Genomic DNA, 20,307 nt, shown 5'->3' with positions numbered 1-20,307 from the left:
TTCACTTTATCTCATCATTGCACATAATAGTCTCTGAGTAGCACTACTAGCATTCTTATAAACAGTACAATTAATGAAAGCTGCTTATGTTTTTTCCCCAGTACCTTTTTATTTTGTCTTTAAGATATACACTACCAGGGAAATTTTGCCAAAAGCTTAGTTATGAGTTTAAAGCCACATAAAATAATTTCTCCCTGTGTAGTTTTGCCAATACAGCATACCATTTGGTTACTTTTGTTTCATTTTGCTTTTGATTTTAGATATTGATTCTGTTTACTTCAACTTAACTTGTTTTATAAATTATGTTTGAACATTTTAATGAATCCAAAGTCCAATAGTTACAAGAAGGCATATTTTTGATAAGTCTATCTTTAGTTCTGCCTCCTTCAATTTGTTGTTGTTCTCTTCTGTAAGGTAACAACTCTTTTTTTTAAGTTTACTCTTTAAGTTTTTGAGATAAGAAAATCATATGTATATTTGTGTGTATGTGTGTGTATAGATATATATAGGTAGATAGATATTTAGAAAGGGAAAGAAGAGAGAGAGGGTGTATTCCCATCTCATTCTTAAATAGTAGAATAGCAGTAGAAGTCTTATAAGTACAAATTTAGAGATTCTTTAAAAAATAACTTTTGTTTTCTTTTTACTGAAATGAATTGTTTCACACAATTACATCTTAGGCTGGTGCATATAAAGTGACAACTCCTATTTTAAATAAGAGATAAATAAAGAGGGTTTTTGAAGCCCACTTCTCCTTATATAATTTAGATCCCATTTTGAATTTTAAATGGTAAAATATTCTATTTTGTAAAGAGAAAAACTTTGAGGTCCAGATAAACTCATTATTTGACAGACCAGGTGAAAATGACCCACATATGAGATCAGTAGGTTTTCATACTGGGAACAGGTAAAATTTACTCTGTGGTTTGCTTCAGTATTCACTGTTTCCACAGATACTGCTGTTAATGGCTTTGAACATAAGTTATTACAAAATTCGGAATCATGGTATACAATTATAATAAAGAAGATTAGAAAGCATATTTTAAGCTACTACTTTAGATAAGCTATCCTGAAAAGCACTGTGCAGAGGAAACACTGGGGATAGAATAATAGTCCTTGCTTTAAAAGAACAAAGAATAGAAACCTTCAGTTGATGAGATAATGTGCCCAAACAGCAGAAGACCACTTAGAATGCATGTAAAAATCTTGTTATATAAGCTGAGTGAAGTACAAAAAGGCTTCACCTTTATTTTCCCCAAAGATTATTTTTTTCATTTAATAGTTTTTAATGCAAAAACTCTTCTTATTTTTAGAATTGGTATTCTAAATAATAGTTTTTCAGGAAAGATCTCTTTAACGTGTCATGGAAATGAAAAAAAAGAAAATATTATGACAGTGACATTAAAACTTTTTAAATTCAGATAAGAAGCAATAATTTTTTATTAATATTACTATTTTGAATGTGTGAAGTAAAGGACATTAAGATAGCTAGAAAGAATAATAGCGTATGTATGGACAGGCCCCGTGTGGGAGTTAATGGACAGAGGTGATAAGGGAATATGATATAGAGGAGGAAGGGTAGGATAGGAATAAATTTGCAGTAAGAGATCGGAGAGGCACAGATACAGTCAGCTAGAAAGATAGATCAGAGAGAGAGACTTAACTCTGATATATAGTCATACCCCACCAACTTCTCTATCTCTGGCTCAGATACTTAGAAGACAAAATTGTTTTTTAGTTTTGAATTAGATGAAATTAATTATAAAGTGGGAAAAGTTCATAGTCTTACTATGAAAGCTGTGAAATCTAAATCACTGTTCTATTTTTCGTTACTGAGTAAAAATTGCCATTTTTTTATTGAGCTATAATATGGAAACAAAGAAAAATTAAAAGTGCTTTGGCATAATTCAACTGATAATGGCATTTTATTAAAATTAGTAAATCAAACATTTCTGTACCCCATAATTTATCACTGTAGATGTTTGGTAGATTTTGTTTCAGCACATCGGATGATATTCTGTGTATATGTACGTGTCTGTTTCATTGGGATTATAATATATAGTTTGTATTTTAGTTTTCACTTTGTTTTGTTATGGCTGGGTAACACAATCATTTCCAATGTTAAGGTATTATTTAAAACTATTGTTTTAAATGTAACATGGTGTTCCATAACGTCCTCTTCATGTATTTTTATTTTTCACCTTTATAGATAATGCTGGTAGTAATTACCTTGTAAGTAAATGTTCCCATTAATGTCTTATAACTTTATTTAAAAAATTCCTAGAAATTGAATTACTAGGTCAAAATTATGACCAAAATATTTCCTCCATTCCACCCTGACTCCCTCATCTCTTTCTTTCTTTTTCTTTCTTTCTTTCTTTTTCTTTCTTTCTTTTTTCTTTCTTTGTTTCTGTCTTTCTCTCTCTTTCTTTTTTCTTTCTTTGTTTCTGTCTTTCTCTTTCTTTCTCTCTCTTTCTCTCTCTCCTTCCTTCCTTCCTTCTCTCCTTCCTTCCTTCTCCTCCTCCTCCTTCTTTCTTTCTCTCTTTCTTTCTCTCTTTCTTTCTCTTTCTTTCTTTCTTTTTTTCTTTCCTTTCTTTCTCTTTCCTTTTCTTTCTTTTACTTTCTTTCTTTTCTTTCTTTCTTCATTCCTTTTTTTTAAGTAAGAAAGAGATTTGTTGAAAGAATATTGTGTAGTTCACAGAATAAGAGTGTTACCTCCAGGACTTGATAATAAGAAAAAAAATCCCTGTGACCTCAGCTGCAGAAATAAATGAAGTGTTTCTTATGGGTTGGCCATTGAAAGATTTGGTCCTAACTGCTTCCTATCCCTATGTGCCTCCATTTAAGATCCATGTTCTTAGAAAAGAGACTGGATTTGGCCTAAGTTGGATCATGCTCTCTGCATATGGTGGAACATTTATCAAAATCTTATACTACAGAGTGAGGGGCATTTCTCCCAAATAAATGATGCTGGTCAGATAAAAAAAATCAGTTATATTCAACAACTATAATCAAAATGTCAATTACATTCAAGTATCTGATTTGAATATATGTGTCTCTTTTTCTCCAACATGCAAGTGATATAATCAGTCATTCCACACCTTAACTCTATCCTTAGAAATAGATAACACCAAATCATAGTCTACTTCTATATCCACATGTTATAAAGCCAACTTTCTGACTCCATCATCAATGCAGTTTTCTTGCAATATTCTGCTGGAAACTCTTTAATTAAATGGTAAAGGAAGAAACTACAAAAGTCAATTAAAAACTATGAAAGACAAAGAACAAAGAGAAGAAAAGAGAAATTTTTTTTTTGCAGCTTCCCCCATTTTTCATGTTACTATCAAGGCTCTTGATACAAAATGGTACTCTTCTGGAAAAATTGATCCAATTCCATTAAGAACATACAAGAGGGCCTGTTTCAGTGTACCCTTGTTGGCAATGAATATTAAAATATATTTGGCAGACAAAAATACTGTTGCTCCACTCTAAAAGATTTTGTTACTAATATGATTGGACATTTTTCATAAGTTTAGTGTATATTTGTAAAGCTCCTTTAGTGAATGAATGTAAGTAATGTCATTTGCTCAGTCTTTCTACTGGAGCATCCTAAAAATATCTGCAACAAAGAGCAAGCATCAGCTTAGAGGACTACTGTGGTTAGCAATCAGAGAATCAAATACATACACACACACAAACACACACACAACCAGTTATAGGTGGTTAGTCATTCCTGAAATATTACATATCTAATCTGTATTTAACCTCTTGTAGATAGTAGTTAGCTGTTACATAAGATTATTACATAATGTTATAATTACCTGACTAAAAGTAAGGACAAGTATTTTTAAAAAATACAAATGTTAAAGAAAGGCTGCACCAAATATTGGTAAATTCAAAGGTACATAAAATTATAATTTCTTGGTGTCTGATCTATGCCTTAAAAGTACATGAGGCACATTAGGAAGCTGAATCATGGTATTATGTACTCTTTCATAAGTCTTGCTTACGAGTGACCTAAATTCAAGAGTTTCCAAGTGGCCTGAGAGAGGCAGCTTCTGAAGGCTGGCAACATTACAACCCGGGAACATCCTGAGTGTGGGAGAGTTACGCCAATAGGTCTTAAAAGCCTTGCTTTGGGGTAGGTAGATGGGTGGGAGGGTGAAGAATTGTAAATATGGCCAGAGTCTCATTGTCCCTGGGAGCATACCCTGAATCAATGCAATACTTTCCTGGAGCTGACATTCCTCTTAATATGCCTCCAGGTTATCAATCCTTAAGAACCTGAAGCCACAGAATGACATTTAACTTTGAACTTCGTGTTTAGTGAAGCAAGTGTTAATGAGATATGGTAGCTAAGATAATAACTGCAAGAACATTAACTAGCATTCTTGCAGTTTCCACAGAGGGTAGTGAAGTTATTAAAGAGCAAGATTTCACATTTGATCAGAAGCTAATTGAAAGATCTCTTCTGGCTTCAAAGTAACCAACAGTAATGAAAAATGAGGGATTTAAATAGCAAAGCGAATTTGAGGAATTATAGCTGCTGAAAACTTTTAGACTTAAACATCATTTTAAACACATTTTTTCCTGTCATTGAACTCTGAGAGCATGGTGTCTGTACTAGCATTGTGGCATTTCCCAAATACTGGCATATATTATATTACAATCTCTTCCCACTGGGTGGTAAGTTTTGTGAGGGTACGGTCCAAGGTCCATGAAATATTTACCTTTATAGTCACTGTTAACATTTCAAAAATGTCCTGATCCAGACTGAAGAGACAAGCACCATATTTATTAATGGCTATAGCATTAATAAAAACAAACCGAAGGTTTTTTTCCGTTGTTTTTACCAATTTAACTGCTTAAACTTATGAGTAAAGTACTTTATAAAATTCAAAAAGCAGTATATACTTTAGAAATCATCATTCTTACATTTATACTTGACAGGTAATTTGTGGAATTATATGCATCTGATTCCAATGTAACCTATATTTTAATAAATAGGGCCTGACATTTTAATTTTTTGTTTCAAACATTTCACAATGACAATAAATTTTAAAAGGAATTTGAATATACAGTTTTCAAGACAATGTTTTCCCAAATACAAAGGATTTAGCTGCAATCTTTGTACTTTCCTGGGTTATAAAGAAAGATAACATTTGGGGCCTGGCGCGGTGGCTCACGCCTGTAATCCCAGCACTTTGGGAGGCTGAGACAGGCGGATCACAAGGTCAGGAGGTCGAGACCATCCTGCCTAACACGGTGAAACCCCGTCTCTACTAAAAATACAAAAAAATAAAAAAATAAAAAAATAGCCAGGTGTGGTGGCGGGCCCCTGTGATCCCAGCTACTTGGGAGGCTGAGGCAGGAGAATGGCGTGAACCTGGGAGACGGAGCTTGCAGTGAGCCGAGATCACGCCACTGCACTCCAGCCTGGGTGACAGAGCAAGACTCCGTCTCAAAAAAAAAAAAAAAAAAGAAAAAGAAAGAAAGATAACATCTGGAACTGGAGATTTTGAATTAGGTAATCTGGTCTTCATAACACTAATCATAAATTAGGTGTGTACTTAATTTTAATTTCAAAGCATGTGTTACTGGTTCTAACATAAAGGGATTGATAGTACTTTGAGAAGGCTGAGTAGGACAAATTGGGAAAAATTCAGTCCTAGTTTTGTATCAACACTCAAGTTTTCTTTTTTTTTCCCTAAATTATCACCCTGTCAAAATTAAATGATCAATTCACAGGAAAATTAAAGTCTAGCTAATGTATTTCAATACATTTAGAGTCTCTGATTTTCTAGGTGTATTATTCCTTCAATAAACATTATAAAATGAAAAATTCCTGTAATATCTTTATACTGTATACTATTTGCCTACCTTTACTATCACCCCAATAGTAGTATTCAATACTCCTTGTTACTTCTTGGCCATTTTGTTAAACAACAGCTTTTCTTTATTTTAAATTCTATAACAGAATTTTATTTTTTAATTCAAGCAGTATATCTGAAATTATTTTTTGCCTGATACCTGTATCTTTTTGTTCCACTTGTACTAGTGTTTCAAGTTGAAGGCCTATCCCACATTACCTCTAACTAAATGGTCTTGTGTAAGCGAACTAGGACTTTGTAACTTCAAAGAACAGTATAAAAGAAGGGTAAAGAACAGGATAACAGAAATTCAGAAGGAAACAGATTGTTCTCCCTGAGGGAAAAGCAAAAAAAAACATTTGCAAAAGAACTGGTCTCTTTTTTTAATCTCTGGGATGAAAATGGTAACCATAGAAATCATAATAAAACTTAGGCTTCCTTGTCAAAGAATTTCTCTTGGTGAATGACAGCCTTGATACTCTTTTTAAATCTTTGACCTTATCACCCTTCCCAATATTTTAGAATCTCTTGAAAGAATACACCTGTGCCATTCATGGACTAGAAATTGGGCCTGAAAATTTAAACAGAGCTGAAAATTTGAGGTCTCATGAAGACAGAATATGACATTTAAAGCACAACAGTAAGTCTTCTATAGAAAATGAGAAGAGCAAAAGAAAGGGTGGAGACTCGTTCCTCACTAATATAGCTAACAGTTATGTTCTTTCTGTTCACAAGGCATAAAAACCCTCTGGCTAGTTTAAGAGAAAAAATGGTCAAGGAACAGAAACATTGTTTATGAAATTTAAGAAAATAACTAAGTAATCAGGACTTAAGAAAGAGGGAGCTAAACTACAACGCAATGCTTTTAAGGTAGTGAGAATTTACTCCAATGACATTCAGCTTTGGGTTTTCATTTACCAAACATCCGGAAAGAGAGAGGCTGATTGGATCAGTTCAAATCTGGTGAATAATCCTGCATCAATTATCTGTGACCTATTCACAAATTCAGAAAGGATGAATAAAACCACTAAAAGGAACCTCTCCTGTCTGCATCGGAGACAATTCCCAGAGGAAGGCTAAGTATGGTGGCAGGTCCATCATTTTAAAAGGTGCTATCACAATATTTGTATATTTAAGGCCAATATTCAAAGTTACCATGCTCAGAGCATAAATTACTAAACAGACGAGTATAACAAAGTCAGTGACCCCACTGCTAAAGATACTCATTTGTTTATCCAGTGAATATTTATTTATACATAGAACTTGCATTATAAAATAACACTATGCTATATAATTAGGATACAAAGATGACTAAAATATAACCTTAGATTTTAAGAGTGTCTGGTTTTAACAAAAGGGATGAAGCAGGCATTAATTAAAAATAATTAACCATAAAAGTCTTCAATAAGAACACCTAAAGATACTAAGCAGTGAATTTAAGGAGAATAGAATGTAAATTTTGTGTATTCATCTTATTCTAAGTTCAGTGCAACCAGGGATTGCACAGGATCCATAATTAAAACAAGCATAGCAGAGCCTGCTTCTTGTCATCTGTGTCTGTCTTCATGCGTTCACATGCTGTGTGTTTCCTGCTTCACTCTATTTCACTCATGCCATTTTTATTTTTTGGAATGAAAAGGCTTCATTTTCACAATAGATTTAATTGTCCTCCTGAATCCCCCTCTGATTTTCATAGCATGACTACCAACAGTTTGCTGGTGCCTAAAATTCCCCTATTGTGGCATCCTACCTGCAATCCCTGAAATGAATGACTGGTCTGGTGATGACACAAACAATTTTCACATTTTTTCCACAGTTTTACTCAGGGCTTCACATGGCTAAGAAAAAGTAGAATAAAAAGGAGGATTGTTTTCTCTCCTTTTTATATCTAGGACTATACCTACCTAAGGCCCATGCATGGGTCAAGGGAAGTAAAAGCTGAATTAATTTTTTCACAAATATGGTGTTTTCATTGTAAAAAGTTATTAGGCCTGTTTCTAGATCCTGCAGTTAGAAGTATAAATAGAATATAACAGGTTTGCATGTATGTGCAATCATTTGATTATATTTAAAAAGGAGTGTTCTATATATTTGAAACCATGCTGCTAAGTACTTTCATATTCAAACACATGTATATAGACTTAGTAATAATTTTATATCTGCCAGGCAATTTCCCTGTGTAACAAGAAATATATACTTTTCTTAAAATGTGGGCTTATGTAAAATTATTTTATGTAAAAGTTATTGCCTACTCTGATTTTAAAAGAATAAATAGTTCTAGTGAAACTATGTGTAAATTATATGTAAATGAGAGTTTTTGTAAAAGGAATTGAAAATATGACAGTTTTAACCTTCAAAGTAAATTAGAAGTGAGGCTCAGATGAGGATTGGGAGCAGTCATATCATATCATCCAATATGATAATCTCCATCAGTCAGATAAATCAGTTATTTTAGAAGTTCTCAGTTCATCTTTAATTTGGGGGACCATCCATGAATAAATGTAATAGATAATTATGTAGGGGAAGATAGTACATGTAGGGCTCCAGAGGCTGGGTCTGGAAGTCACACTTCAAGAGACTGCTTAACTTCTGTGTCTGTTTCCTCATCTATGAAAAATAATAATGGTAGCACCTACTTCCAAAGGTTCTTGTGAGAATTAAATGGAATAATACATATGAAGTGCTCAGGACAGTGCCTGACATATAAAATGTGGCTGTGAATGTAAGCTATGATGATTATATTCTGTGAGGCAAACTAAGCGATTTTTAGAAAGATTCTTTTCTACCTATTAAAAAATCTTTATTTTAGTTTTGGGGGAACATGTGAAGGTTTGTTAGATAAACACATGTCATGGGAGTTTGTTGTACATATTATTACATCACCCAGGTATTAAGCTCAGTACCCAATAGTTATCTTTCTTGTCTTCTCCCTCTTTCCACCCTCCCGCCTCAAGTAGACCCTAGTGTCTCTTGTTCCCTTCTTTGTATCATAAGTTCTTATTATTTAGCTCCCACTTATAAGTAAGAACATCTGGTATTTGGATTTCTGTTTGTGCATTAGTTTGCTGATGATGATAGCCTCCAGATCCATCCATGTTCCGCAAAAGACACAATCTCGTTCTTTTTGTGGCTGCATAATATTCCATGGTGTATATGTACCACATTTACTTAATCCCATCTGTAATTGATGGAAATTTAGGTTGATTCCATGTTTTTGCTATTGTGAACAGTGCTGCAGTGAACATTCATGTGCATGTGTCTTTATGGTAGAATGTTTTATATTCCTCTGCATGTATACTCAGCAATGGGATTACTGGGTTGAATGGTAGTTCTGCTTTTGGCTCTTTGAGGAATCACCATACTGCTTTCCACAGTGGTTGAACTATTTTACACCACACCTAACAGTGTATAAGAGTACTCTTTTCTTTGCAACTTTACCAGCATCTGTTGTTTTTTGACTTTTTAATAGTAGCCATTCTGACTGGTATGAGATGGCATCTCATTGTGGTTTTGATTTGAATTTCTCTGATGATCAGTGACGTTGAGCTTTTTTTCATGTTTGTTGGCTGCATGTATGTCATCTTTTGAGACGTGTCTGTCATGTCCTTTGCCTACTTTTTAATGTGGTTGTTTTTTTCTTGTAAAAATTTTAAAGTTCCTTATAGATGCTGGATATTAGACCTTTGTCAGATGCATAGTTTGCAAATATTTTTCCCATTATGTAGGTTGTTTACTCTATTGATAGTTTATTTTGCTATGCAGAAACTCTTTAAGTTTAATTAGATCCCATTTGTCAATTTTTGCTTTTGTTGCAATTGCTTTTAGTGTCTTTGTCATGAAGTCTTTGCTTGTTCTTATGTCCAGGATTGTATTGCCTAGGCTGTCTTCCAGAGTTTTTTACTTTTGGGTTTTAAATTTAAGTCTTTAATCCATCTGGAGTTGATTTTTGTATATGGGGTAACAAAGGGGTCCACCTTCAATTTTCTGCATTTATTGAATAGGGAGTCTTTTCTCCATTGCTTGTTTTTGTCAGCTTTGTCAAAGATCAGATGGTCATAGATGTGCAGCCTTATTCCTGGGCTCTCTATTCTGTTCCATTGGTTTAAGTGACTGTATTTGTACCAGTACCACTGTTTTGGCTACTGTAGCCTTGTAGTATAGTTTGAAGTCAGGTAATGTGATTTCTTCAGCTTTGTTCTTTTTGCTTAGAATTGCCTTGGATATTTAGGCTCTTTTTTGGTTCCACATACATTTTAAAATATTTTTTTCTAGTTCTGTGAAGAATGTCGTTGGTAGTTTGATAGGAATAGCATTGAATCTGTAAATTGCTTTGAGCAGTATAGCCATTTTAATGTTATTGATTCTTCCTATCCATGAACATGGGATATTTTCCCATTTGTTTGTGTCGTTGATTTCTTTGAGCAGTGTTTTGTAATTTTCATTGGATAGATATTTCACCTCCCTGGTCAGTTGTGTTCCTAGGTATTTTATTTTTGTGTGTGGCAATTGTGAATGGGATTGGCTCTCTGATATGGCTCTCCATTTGGTTGTTGTTGGTGTATAGGAATCTAGTGATTTTTGTATATTGATTTTGTATTCTGAAACTTTGCTGAAGTTGTTTATCAGCTGAAGGAGCTTTTGAGCTGAGACTATGGTGCTTTCTAGATAGAAAATCATGTCACCTGCAAACAGGGATAGTTTGGCTTCCTCTCTTCCTGTTTGGATGCCTTTATTTCTTTCTCTTGCCTGATTCCTCTGGCTAGGACCTCCAATAATACGTTGAATAGAAGTGGTAAGAGAGGGCATCCTTGTCTTGTGCTGGTTTTCAAGGGGAATGTTTCCAGCTTTTGCCCATTCAGTATGATGTTGGATATGGGTTTTTCACAGATGGCTCTTATTATTTTGAGGTATGTTCCTTCAATATCTAGTTTATTAAGAGTTTTTAACATGAAGTCATGTTGAATTTTATAAAAAAGCTTTTTCTGCATTTATTGAGATAATATTTTTTTTCAGTGATTAAAACACAGGGTCCTGGTTGTGACAATTTTTAATTCCTCAATATGGTATAGTTAATTTATTCATTTAGCAAATATTAATCTCATACCCAGCTTACGGCAAGTATTTTGTTAGATACTGGCAATGCAAATATGGTCCATGAAGTCCAGGAGCTGAAGGACTGATACAGGCATCTTGTATCAAAATATTCAATACAATATTGTAGGTGGGATGGCAGAAGTAGGCATGGGATGCCATTGGAATACACTGGAGATACTGTAATCTCATGTCTCCCTTGTATGTGAGTTCCAGAAAGTCTTCAGAGAGCGATTAACATGAACTAAGTCTAAATCTCATTAAGTGTCCACCCAGAAAAAGGGATAGAAGAAAGCTTGCAATCTAAACTGGAGAAGAAGCAGCACATGCAAGAGGTATAAAACATCATGATGAACTTTCAAAATGAAAATAGTTTTATAAAAATGAAACCTAAGGTGACATGAGTTGACTCTGCTCAAATAACAAGCTTTATCTTTTGGCACATTAAGTGCTATGCTAAGAAATCTGAGCTTGAAAACAGTAGGGACCTAATATAGTGAGATATATTTTGGGAAGTTAAATCCAGTGATGTGGCAGGTGATAGATCAGCATGATGAGATCAAGCAGCATTTATCATATTTTAATATGTGTGTAATTCACTTATCTATCATATTTATTTTTACTTTCCATTTCTTCCCACTAGAATGTAAGCTTGAGGAAGACAAGACTTTCATCTGTATCCTCAGCATCAAGAGCAGTTCCTGGCACCTGGTAAATTTCAATAAGTATTTAGCGAATAAATTGAAATTTCAATAGCTTAGGTAAAAGAAAATGAAAGTCTAAATGAAAGCAGTGTTATTAAAGCTGGAAAAATAGATTTTAAGAAGTTAGACTATAGGAATTTATGACTGATTAGATGATAATGAAGGAACCAGATATTGTCAGCAAATACCTGGTGTCTAACCTAAATACTACATTTCTTGCAAACAGACTATATAGGAGAATAATTTGGTGTGAAGAGGAAGGCAGTTGGGCACATAGGAGTTTAGATTTTTGGCACATTGTTCTTGAAGGTCATACATCTGGGAATATACAGGTGTTCAGGAAGTACTTAGCTATATGGTCCTAAAGGTCAGGAATATGGGCCTGAACTGACATTAATAGATTTGACGATATCCCACATATCATTATGGTTATAATTAACTTGTAAATATGTTTAAATCCAACTCATGAGTGAATATTTAGTATCTCCAACCAGATAGTAGTAGTTGCTGGATACCCTATAACTGTGTATTTTTTTCCTAGTTCCCATAGTTTTTTTCTTTTTTAGATTTATTTCATATATTTTTATTTCAATACCTTTTGGGATATAACTAGATTTTTGTTCCATGCATGAATTGTATAGTGGTGAGATTTTAGTGCACCCATTACCTGAGTAGCGTACATTGCATCCAATAGATAGTTTTTCATCTCTCAGCTCCCTTCCTCCCTCCATGCTTTGGAGACTCCAGTGTCCATTATACCACTCTATAGCCCTTTGTGTAGACATAGCTCAGGTTCCACTTAAAAGTGAGAACATACAGTATTTGGTTTTCCATTCCTGAGTTACTTCACTTAGACTAATGGTCTCCAGCTCCATCCAACTTACTGCAACAGACATTATTCCATTCTTTTTTAATGGCTAAGTAATATTTCATGGTGTGTATATACCATATTTTTTATCCACTCATCGATTGATATGCACTTAAGTTTATTCCATATCTTTACGTTTGTGAATTGTGCTGTGACAAGCATATGCATGCAGATGTCTTTTTGATATAGACTTATTTTCCTCTGGGTAGATACACAGTAGTGGGAATGCTAGATAAAATGGTATATCTACTTTTAGTTCCTTGATAAATCTCCATACTATTTTCCATAGAGGTTTTACTAATTTACATTCCCACCAGCAGTGTATAAGCATTCCCTTTTCACCACATCCATGCCAATATCTATTGCTTTTTTTGATTTTTAATATTGGCCATTCTGCATTTAGCCTTTTTTGCTTCCCAACCTTGCTTCCCTCATGCTACTTATGTCATATATATATATATATGTATACACACACACACACACACACACACACACACACCTATAAATATAGATTGATCCCAGTACAGTATACTTTTGGGAGAGAGAGTGCCATGATTGAGAGAATGAATATCAGGATCAAAAAGATCTGAGCTCAAATCCACTTAGCTATGACTTTGGAATAAAAGTTACCTAATCTCTCTAAAGATCAGACTTCTCATTTTTAAAAAGTGTGAATGTCCAGTCTCACAGATTACTATAAGTATCATTGTGTTTAGTACAGTGCTTGGCCACAGCTGAGTCATCAATTAATTAACTCTGACCATAACTTTAATCATTACTATACTAGGTGTAAAGACTGCACTGCAACTAATGGTAAATTAAAGATGATAAAATGAAAGGTTTTTAGACAATTGGCTATCATTTCTGAATTTGTTCTGCTACAAATTTTAGAGCACCTTGGTAAAAATGTTTATTTTAATAAAAATAAACCTTAGTTAAAAGTTGTTTTCACAATGTAGGATTATCCAGCAAGAATAAATATTGATTTGTCTCTAATGGATTCTAAAAGATCAATTGAATGAGTCACAGTTGAACCATCATCCACGGTTGATCTAGATGGTTCTACTGTGAAATACATTACTCTTTAAAAGAATATCTTATGTTGTATAGGAATCTTAAGTGTACGGCCCCTCTTCATCATCCTAATTATTCTGTGAATATGGCAGCTTCCAGTTTCATGGAATGAGGAATTTCAGGCTCAGACTGGTAGTGGCATATTCACCCACAAAGCAATAGAAAAGCAAGTTTCAAAGCCAGAGTCAGTTGACTACCTGTTCCACTGTCTTTTCCCCTACTCTTACTATCTTAACATTCATCTCCTGCCCAGGGGTACCGTACAGGTAGGTGGCCAGTGGGAATAAACTGTAATCGAGATAATATGTCTGGAGAAGACTGAGCTTGACTGTAGACATTAACAAGCAATCACTACACATAAAATTTGAGGATATCTAATTTGTGTAGGATTAAACCTATGCTGTTATATTGAAAAATGCACTCCAGAATGACACTATCGTGTTCTATATAGAATTTATTTCAAAAAATTACTAGCCTACTAAAGCTTTTTCCCCTGTCATCAGCCTGACATCAAAGATAAAATGAAAACCATGAGCCACACCACCACCAACAACTTAACCTTCAACCACATACACTTCACTCTTTCCCTAATATCTCACAGAAATATTGTCTCTCTTCCATTCAGTGCTGATAATATCTCTTGTGGCCTGGATTCCATCACCTTCCACCAGATCACAGACAATATTCTTTTAATTATACTCTTTTAAGTCTATTCAATATTGAAACAAATAATCACGGAGAAAACTAAAATACTATTCTGTAAATCTTTTATGCCTTTTAAACTTCTCAGTTTCTTTCACGTGCTACTCTATCCATAAAAAGGAATCTGTCTTTCACTTACTAACTTATCTTTATTTTCCAATCCACTGACTGCACTATTCTATTTCAGTGTGGTTGGCCAATCACCACCTAATTGCAAAATCTGAAAGAATCTTTATTTTCAATATTTTTCCTGTCTTCATCTTATCTAATTTTAATGCCCTTTTGGACATTGTCTTTATTCCCCTTAAAATGTACTTCTCTCGCTGTTTCTCTAACTGGGCTCCAGTGTTACACATTTTATCATACTCACTTGGTTTTCTTCTTTTTCACAGTTGTTCTTCATGTTTTGGTGCTCTTCAGGATTCCATCCTCAGCCCTCTTCTCATGTTCTCCTTCTCCCTGATGACCTTCCTTCCATCTCTGTGTTAATGACTTCCAAGTGCCTTCTCTCATCCTGCATCACTCTCCTTAGCACCATATACATGTATTTCATTTTCTACTGGGCACTTCCACTTTAGAGTGACCCTAGAATCTCAAGTTAAATATGTTCCTAATTAATTTTATGAGTCTTCCCAAACACCAACCCCCATAAACAACTTGTCCTGTATTTTTTATCTTATTTCATGACACCATGATCCATCCAAATTTCTAAGCCATATACTGGGAATTACCCTTAGCTCTACTTGCTCTTTCTTCCCCATCCCCTAAACCCATAAGACTCTTAATGCTTTTCATCTTGCTTCTTAAATATTTCTCAAATCCATTTAAGTTTCTTCAGCTGCAAAGTCATTGTCTTATTTTAAATTTGCTTTATTTCCTACTGGATTCTTTCAGTGTTTTTCCCACCCATTGTCCACACGATAATCAAAAATCTTTCTAAAACACACCTCTTCTATGACATATTCCTATAAACCAATTTTTACTGAATTTGTTACCTTTAAATTAAAGTCTATTTGTAAAAACTGAGTTTACATGGCCTTTCAAGAGTTAGTTGCCTGGATACTCCTCCAGCCATTGTTCTGTTGCCCCTTCATTTGTTCAATTCTTCTTCGTCTTAAATCTTACCCAAGACATCACTTACTATGGGTCATTTTCCATAATTCTCCTATTTTTGTTTTTGGAAGACTTCTTTGTGTTTCCATGTACGCCTTTCCATATTTACACTTAACAAAGTATAATATATTGTAGTAATCTTTTCACTTATCTCTCTTTTTATTGATTGTCAGAATCTTTTGTACAGAAAGCCTATATTTTTCTTGGTGGTCAACCCTAGAATCTGCCGTGGCATTTGGCACCCGTTATGCACATAATACAATTTTAGAAACGTCTGAATATAATACGTATTTGAGGGAAGCATGCTGCAGAACAAGCACTACTCTAAGCAGTCAGTGTATAACTATGAAAAACATAGACAAATCCCCCACCTCAAAGAGCTTACATTCCAGTGGAAGGAGTAAATAAAAATAAAAAATAAATAAATCCAAAAGTGTTAAAAAGTAGAGTCATTTCAAAATTTCTAATGAGGATTTTTTTAAACAATCAGAAAGATAACTCTTCTTTAAATTGCAAATCATAACACCAAAACTTCCAGATAAGGTGTAACAATTATACTAAACTAGTTTTATCTATAAACCTCATATTAAACCGAAGAATGTTTCTAAATGTGTATGCTTTAATGTAAGTATGATGATCATCTGATAAAAGTTGTAGAAAATACTGTAAACAATTCCATTTACATTGATTTAAAACATTTTAAATCAAACTTTGCATATAAAATTTATTTCAGAAATCTTAAACCATAAAGTATGCAAAGAAAATGGGCTATGAATGGATGAGAGTCTAAAAAAGTGTCTAATTTCTAATTCCAGCTGCAAGGAAAAGAATGTCAACTATGTTAGACTGTGGCTCTGTCTGCATCCACAAACTGATTTTGAAAATGACTGAATCCATTTAAATGGTCAGTTATTTTGACAAAAACCAATGACCAAAAGTGGCCAAATCTAGTCAATACCTGGTTGTTTGCATTCAGGCTACTTGCCCTCTCAACTTGGTTTTTATGTGTAGATAGTCTGTGGATCAAGAATTCAGGGTGGGCTACTAATGTCATTTTGTGAAAACAACATGTTACCAAGTAAGAGTGTTTTCTGGCCATTTGCTCTTGGCCACCCACGTGTCTGCTAGTGCAGTACCATTGGCTCAGTACCTTAGGGCCTCACATTTTCCTCATTGTCTAAGGATATGGTAAAAACAGTTTGATTGGAAAACTGTCAGCCTGGTGGTGGTGGACACATAGTTACCACAGAGTTGTTATCAATCCAAGGCTCAAACAGTGGGGGCTAGTACCCAAGAACCCAGCAATTCCTACTCTCCTTTAATTAACCTGACTGGTCTTTTGGATAGAAATGTTTACTCAAAAGTGTAGAATTGCAACAAAAAAAATTTAAGTGAAGCAACTTTGTTTCTGAATTGCATTTGTTTCTGTAACAATTCTCCAGCTTCAGTTTCTGTCAAATAAAAGACCAACTAGTATTTTTCTAAATACAAACACCAACAAATATGCTTACGGCAATTACTATAGCCGCCTTTTTACTATTGTTAGGAGATATTGAAAGGCTTAATTACTTGTATTTCTTGTAATGCTGATTAAAAATAAGAAAAATGCACACATACAATTCAATGAGGACTGTGAGAAAAACAATGTGTGGCTGAAAATATAGTCTTATGTTCCTGCTGGTCCTTAGCCAGGGTTATTACTATATTAGTGTACAACAGTACAAAGTTTATATTGCATATAATACATGCTATCAGTTTAGTTTATTTTAACAATGCCTGCTCCTTATACTGAAATCATATATCTTACTTTTCTATTATGTCAAAAGAAAAACAATTATGCTTGCAGCCTATTTCGTATTTTATCCTATCTCATCAGGCAGGTCAAAGTCATTTTAAAAAACAGTTATAAAATAGATACGATATTATTATTATAATTTTAGGCTTCCCTGACTAATCATTTTTTGTGGTTCAGAGATAGAACTAGTAGAGATGACAAAACCATAGGAGAAGGTTCTAATTCACCTGCCTATACTTAGACATTTACATTGGGAAGCAATGACTAGAAAAACAAACACCGACTACTCTTCAGGACACCTGAGTCAGCAAAATCACCTGCACATAGTTGAGAAAGGAGTCCCTCATAGTGCAGATTTTGTGGAGAACTCAAAAGCCAGAATACAGTAGCTGTGGATGACATTTATATTTAGTAAGAGTGCAATATACTCGTTTGAAGTTGGGAGATGAGTATTTATTGAAACAGCTGGCAAATCAGCAGGAAAATGCTGATTTTGAAAAAACTATTCTTCTTCTGTGGAATCAGACCTACTGTATTTAGCAACACTATTATAATTGAACACAAAAACTGCATTAAAACACCATTAAGAAGGAGACAGAAATCCAGAAAAATAAGAGAATTCTAAGTTAAAGGCTGTCACAGCACTCCTGAGTCAGCTCTTTTAAGCATAAATGCACAAGCGGTCTTTCAAGTCTGACACGAGATGAACTGACTGGCCTCTGTTTCCCCATCTCTTATGGCCACTGTCAGATGGAAGCAGAGTATTTTTCCAGACTGACCTACCACAACTCATCTATCTATATACATGGGAGCACCAATTCTGCCCTTCATGAAATTAAAACGCCAGGAAATTGGATGAAATTTTAATTTTAGCATGACATGAACACAGCCTAACCTTTCCCTGAAAATGATACATGTGTTAGTAAGGGACGTTCTGTCACTCCATCTGACCCCACTTCCACCACTTAGAAACACAGAACTGTATACTTTTGTACAGACATAAGGAAACCAAAGGATCACCAGGTCGTTTTTTTTTTTCACATGAAAACACTGAGAACTGCTTAATTTATGTAACTTGCTAAAGGTTACACAACTGGTTTGTGGCTAAAACCAAATCTTATGACTTTTAATCCAGTGTCCTTTCCAGCACACTCCTTGCCCTCTCTTTAGTCTGTCAGTAATGCATAAAATAAAGATAGACTTTGTCCCAACCCTGGGCCTTAAAGGCAACTAGGAGGACAGACATGGGTATAAACAGTAGGGCATTTTGTAAAGCACTTAATGGTTACTATTTTCTCCTCCTGTATTTAATAAGGACAGCAGTCAAGTAGGGCTTGTCCACCTCCCCAGTGCAAGCCAAGAAAGTCCTGTGGCTGGCCACGGTGCAGTGTTTCCAGGGCAACAGACCATTGTTGTACCTTCTGATACCCTGGAAAAATCAGGGAAATATGGGCCGTGCAGAAGGACGAGGTGCAGATGCCTGAGGACTCTCCTAGTGTAGCTCAGCTCTGGACCCAGGTGCAGGTCCATCTCAATGTCAGAAGCCTATGTGATCATTCTCCAGAAATGTGCTAATAGTTTCTCTGATAAAAAAAAAAGAGTCAGAACCTTTCTGGAGATAAACATGAGCTTCATTTTTATTCAAATAGTCTAAGACCAATTTAATACTGGCTTCAATAGAATCAAGCACAAGCACACTTTGTTGCGCAAAGTGTATCTGAATCTAGCTTTTGATAACTTTCTGTGGAATCTCCACTGTCTGGGAGAGAGTTGGCTTCCTAGGACACACTGGTGGAGGTGCACATGGCTTGGGAATGCATCTGAACTTAGATCTTAATATCTGTTAGAACTGAGGAGAGAGTATAAGTGGTGGCAATGGGTTTCAAGAGGCTACATTTTTGTGCCCAGCTCTGTTCTTCAGAAGTGCAACTGTGCCCTCTCCTATATCGCAAAGATTACAGACAGACTTATTTAAAACATAGCTTCCCCCTTTCACAAAATCCAATATTTTGTACCTTTAGAGAGGCTTGAATCAATTGATTAAGACTCACATCATAACCCTGGGAAGTTTAGCAGGTGAGAAACAGAAAACCTGAGAACTTATTTATACACTGAGTTGAGAGCCCAGTGAATGTTCTTGTTGTTGAAACTTTAAACCTAACTTAAACTTTTGAATATTCAAGTTCATACCTTCTTGGCAAAGCATGACCTCATTTTCTTCATGGGAAAAAATTCTAAAAGCTTCAAAAGTTATTTTTTAAAATAATTTTAATTGCAAATGGATTAGAAACATACGAATTAAGTATCTCTGAAATTGCACATAGTTGCTAATACCAAAAGGAAAAAGATTAAAACAATTTCTTTTAGACTTCATCAAACCATAAATATCCAAAGTACGCTTTTGAAAAATTTGGCAGGGGAGACAGGAACATAAATGCTGTATGATGTCTTATTTTTTTATATATAAAATAGAATTAAGGAGAAATTTGTCTTGAATATTTGTGGTGACAACCTCAAATCTGATTTATTCTATTTCCAGAGGAATTTTTTTTTCTTTCCTGTTCTGCTTTATGCTAATATATTTTTATTCTTCTAACCAAATACATTGTCAGGAGAACCATTAAATGCTGATCGGAAACACGGCTTTGGTCCTAACGTAATTCCAGGGATGAGTGTGGTTTTTAACTTAGATTGCCTACAACCTTTGTTGGATTAAGATTGGTTAAAAGTCTAAACAATCCTGAAACATTACTAGTTACTTTTAATAGTCCCATACCAGTGATATTGAACACTTCCATGCTTTGATTTCAGGATGATTCATTTACATGAAAAGCCTGGTATGATCTTCCAATCTATCTTTTAGCAATTTTTTCTACCTTTATAATTAAATATAGGCAATCGGGCATTTATTCTGGCATTTCACTTTTCTCCTAGAAGTTTGTTTATGGGTTATTTTTAAGAAACAGTTTTAGAACATGCAGCATTAGTTATAATGTTGTTTTTATTATTTTTGTTAAGAAATAATCAATATTTATTGAGTGCCTTCTGAACACCAAATTTGCAAGAGCTTTATATTTGTTGAGCAGT

General features: G+C 34.5%; 1 long non-coding RNA gene across 7 annotated transcripts in view; it reads right to left on the bottom strand.

The window, feature by feature from the left end:
- The window catches only part of LOC134758564 (uncharacterized), a 281,470-nt gene that overhangs the window by 50,527 nt on the left and 210,636 nt on the right, over positions 1-20,307 (bottom strand). For 4 of the 7 annotated variants that reach the window (XR_010133895.1, XR_010133898.1, XR_010133897.1 and 1 more), the window contains one exon: positions 14,683-14,897. The exons of 1 other annotated variant lie outside the window; for it this stretch is intronic. This is a non-coding gene — a long non-coding RNA (uncharacterized lncRNA). Of the gene's footprint in view, positions 1-14,682; positions 18,804-20,307 lie in introns of all 7 variants that reach the window. 2 more of the 7 variants (XR_010133896.1, XR_010133899.1) reach the window with 2 other exon arrangements.

The sequence above is a fragment of the Gorilla gorilla genome, chromosome 4 (assembly GCF_029281585.2).
Source record: "Gorilla gorilla gorilla isolate KB3781 chromosome 4, NHGRI_mGorGor1-v2.1_pri, whole genome shotgun sequence".
NCBI lineage: Eukaryota > Metazoa > Chordata > Mammalia > Primates > Hominidae > Gorilla > Gorilla gorilla.
Note: the sequence above shows the minus strand (reverse complement) of the source record. Positions and strands in the feature narration are given on the sequence as shown.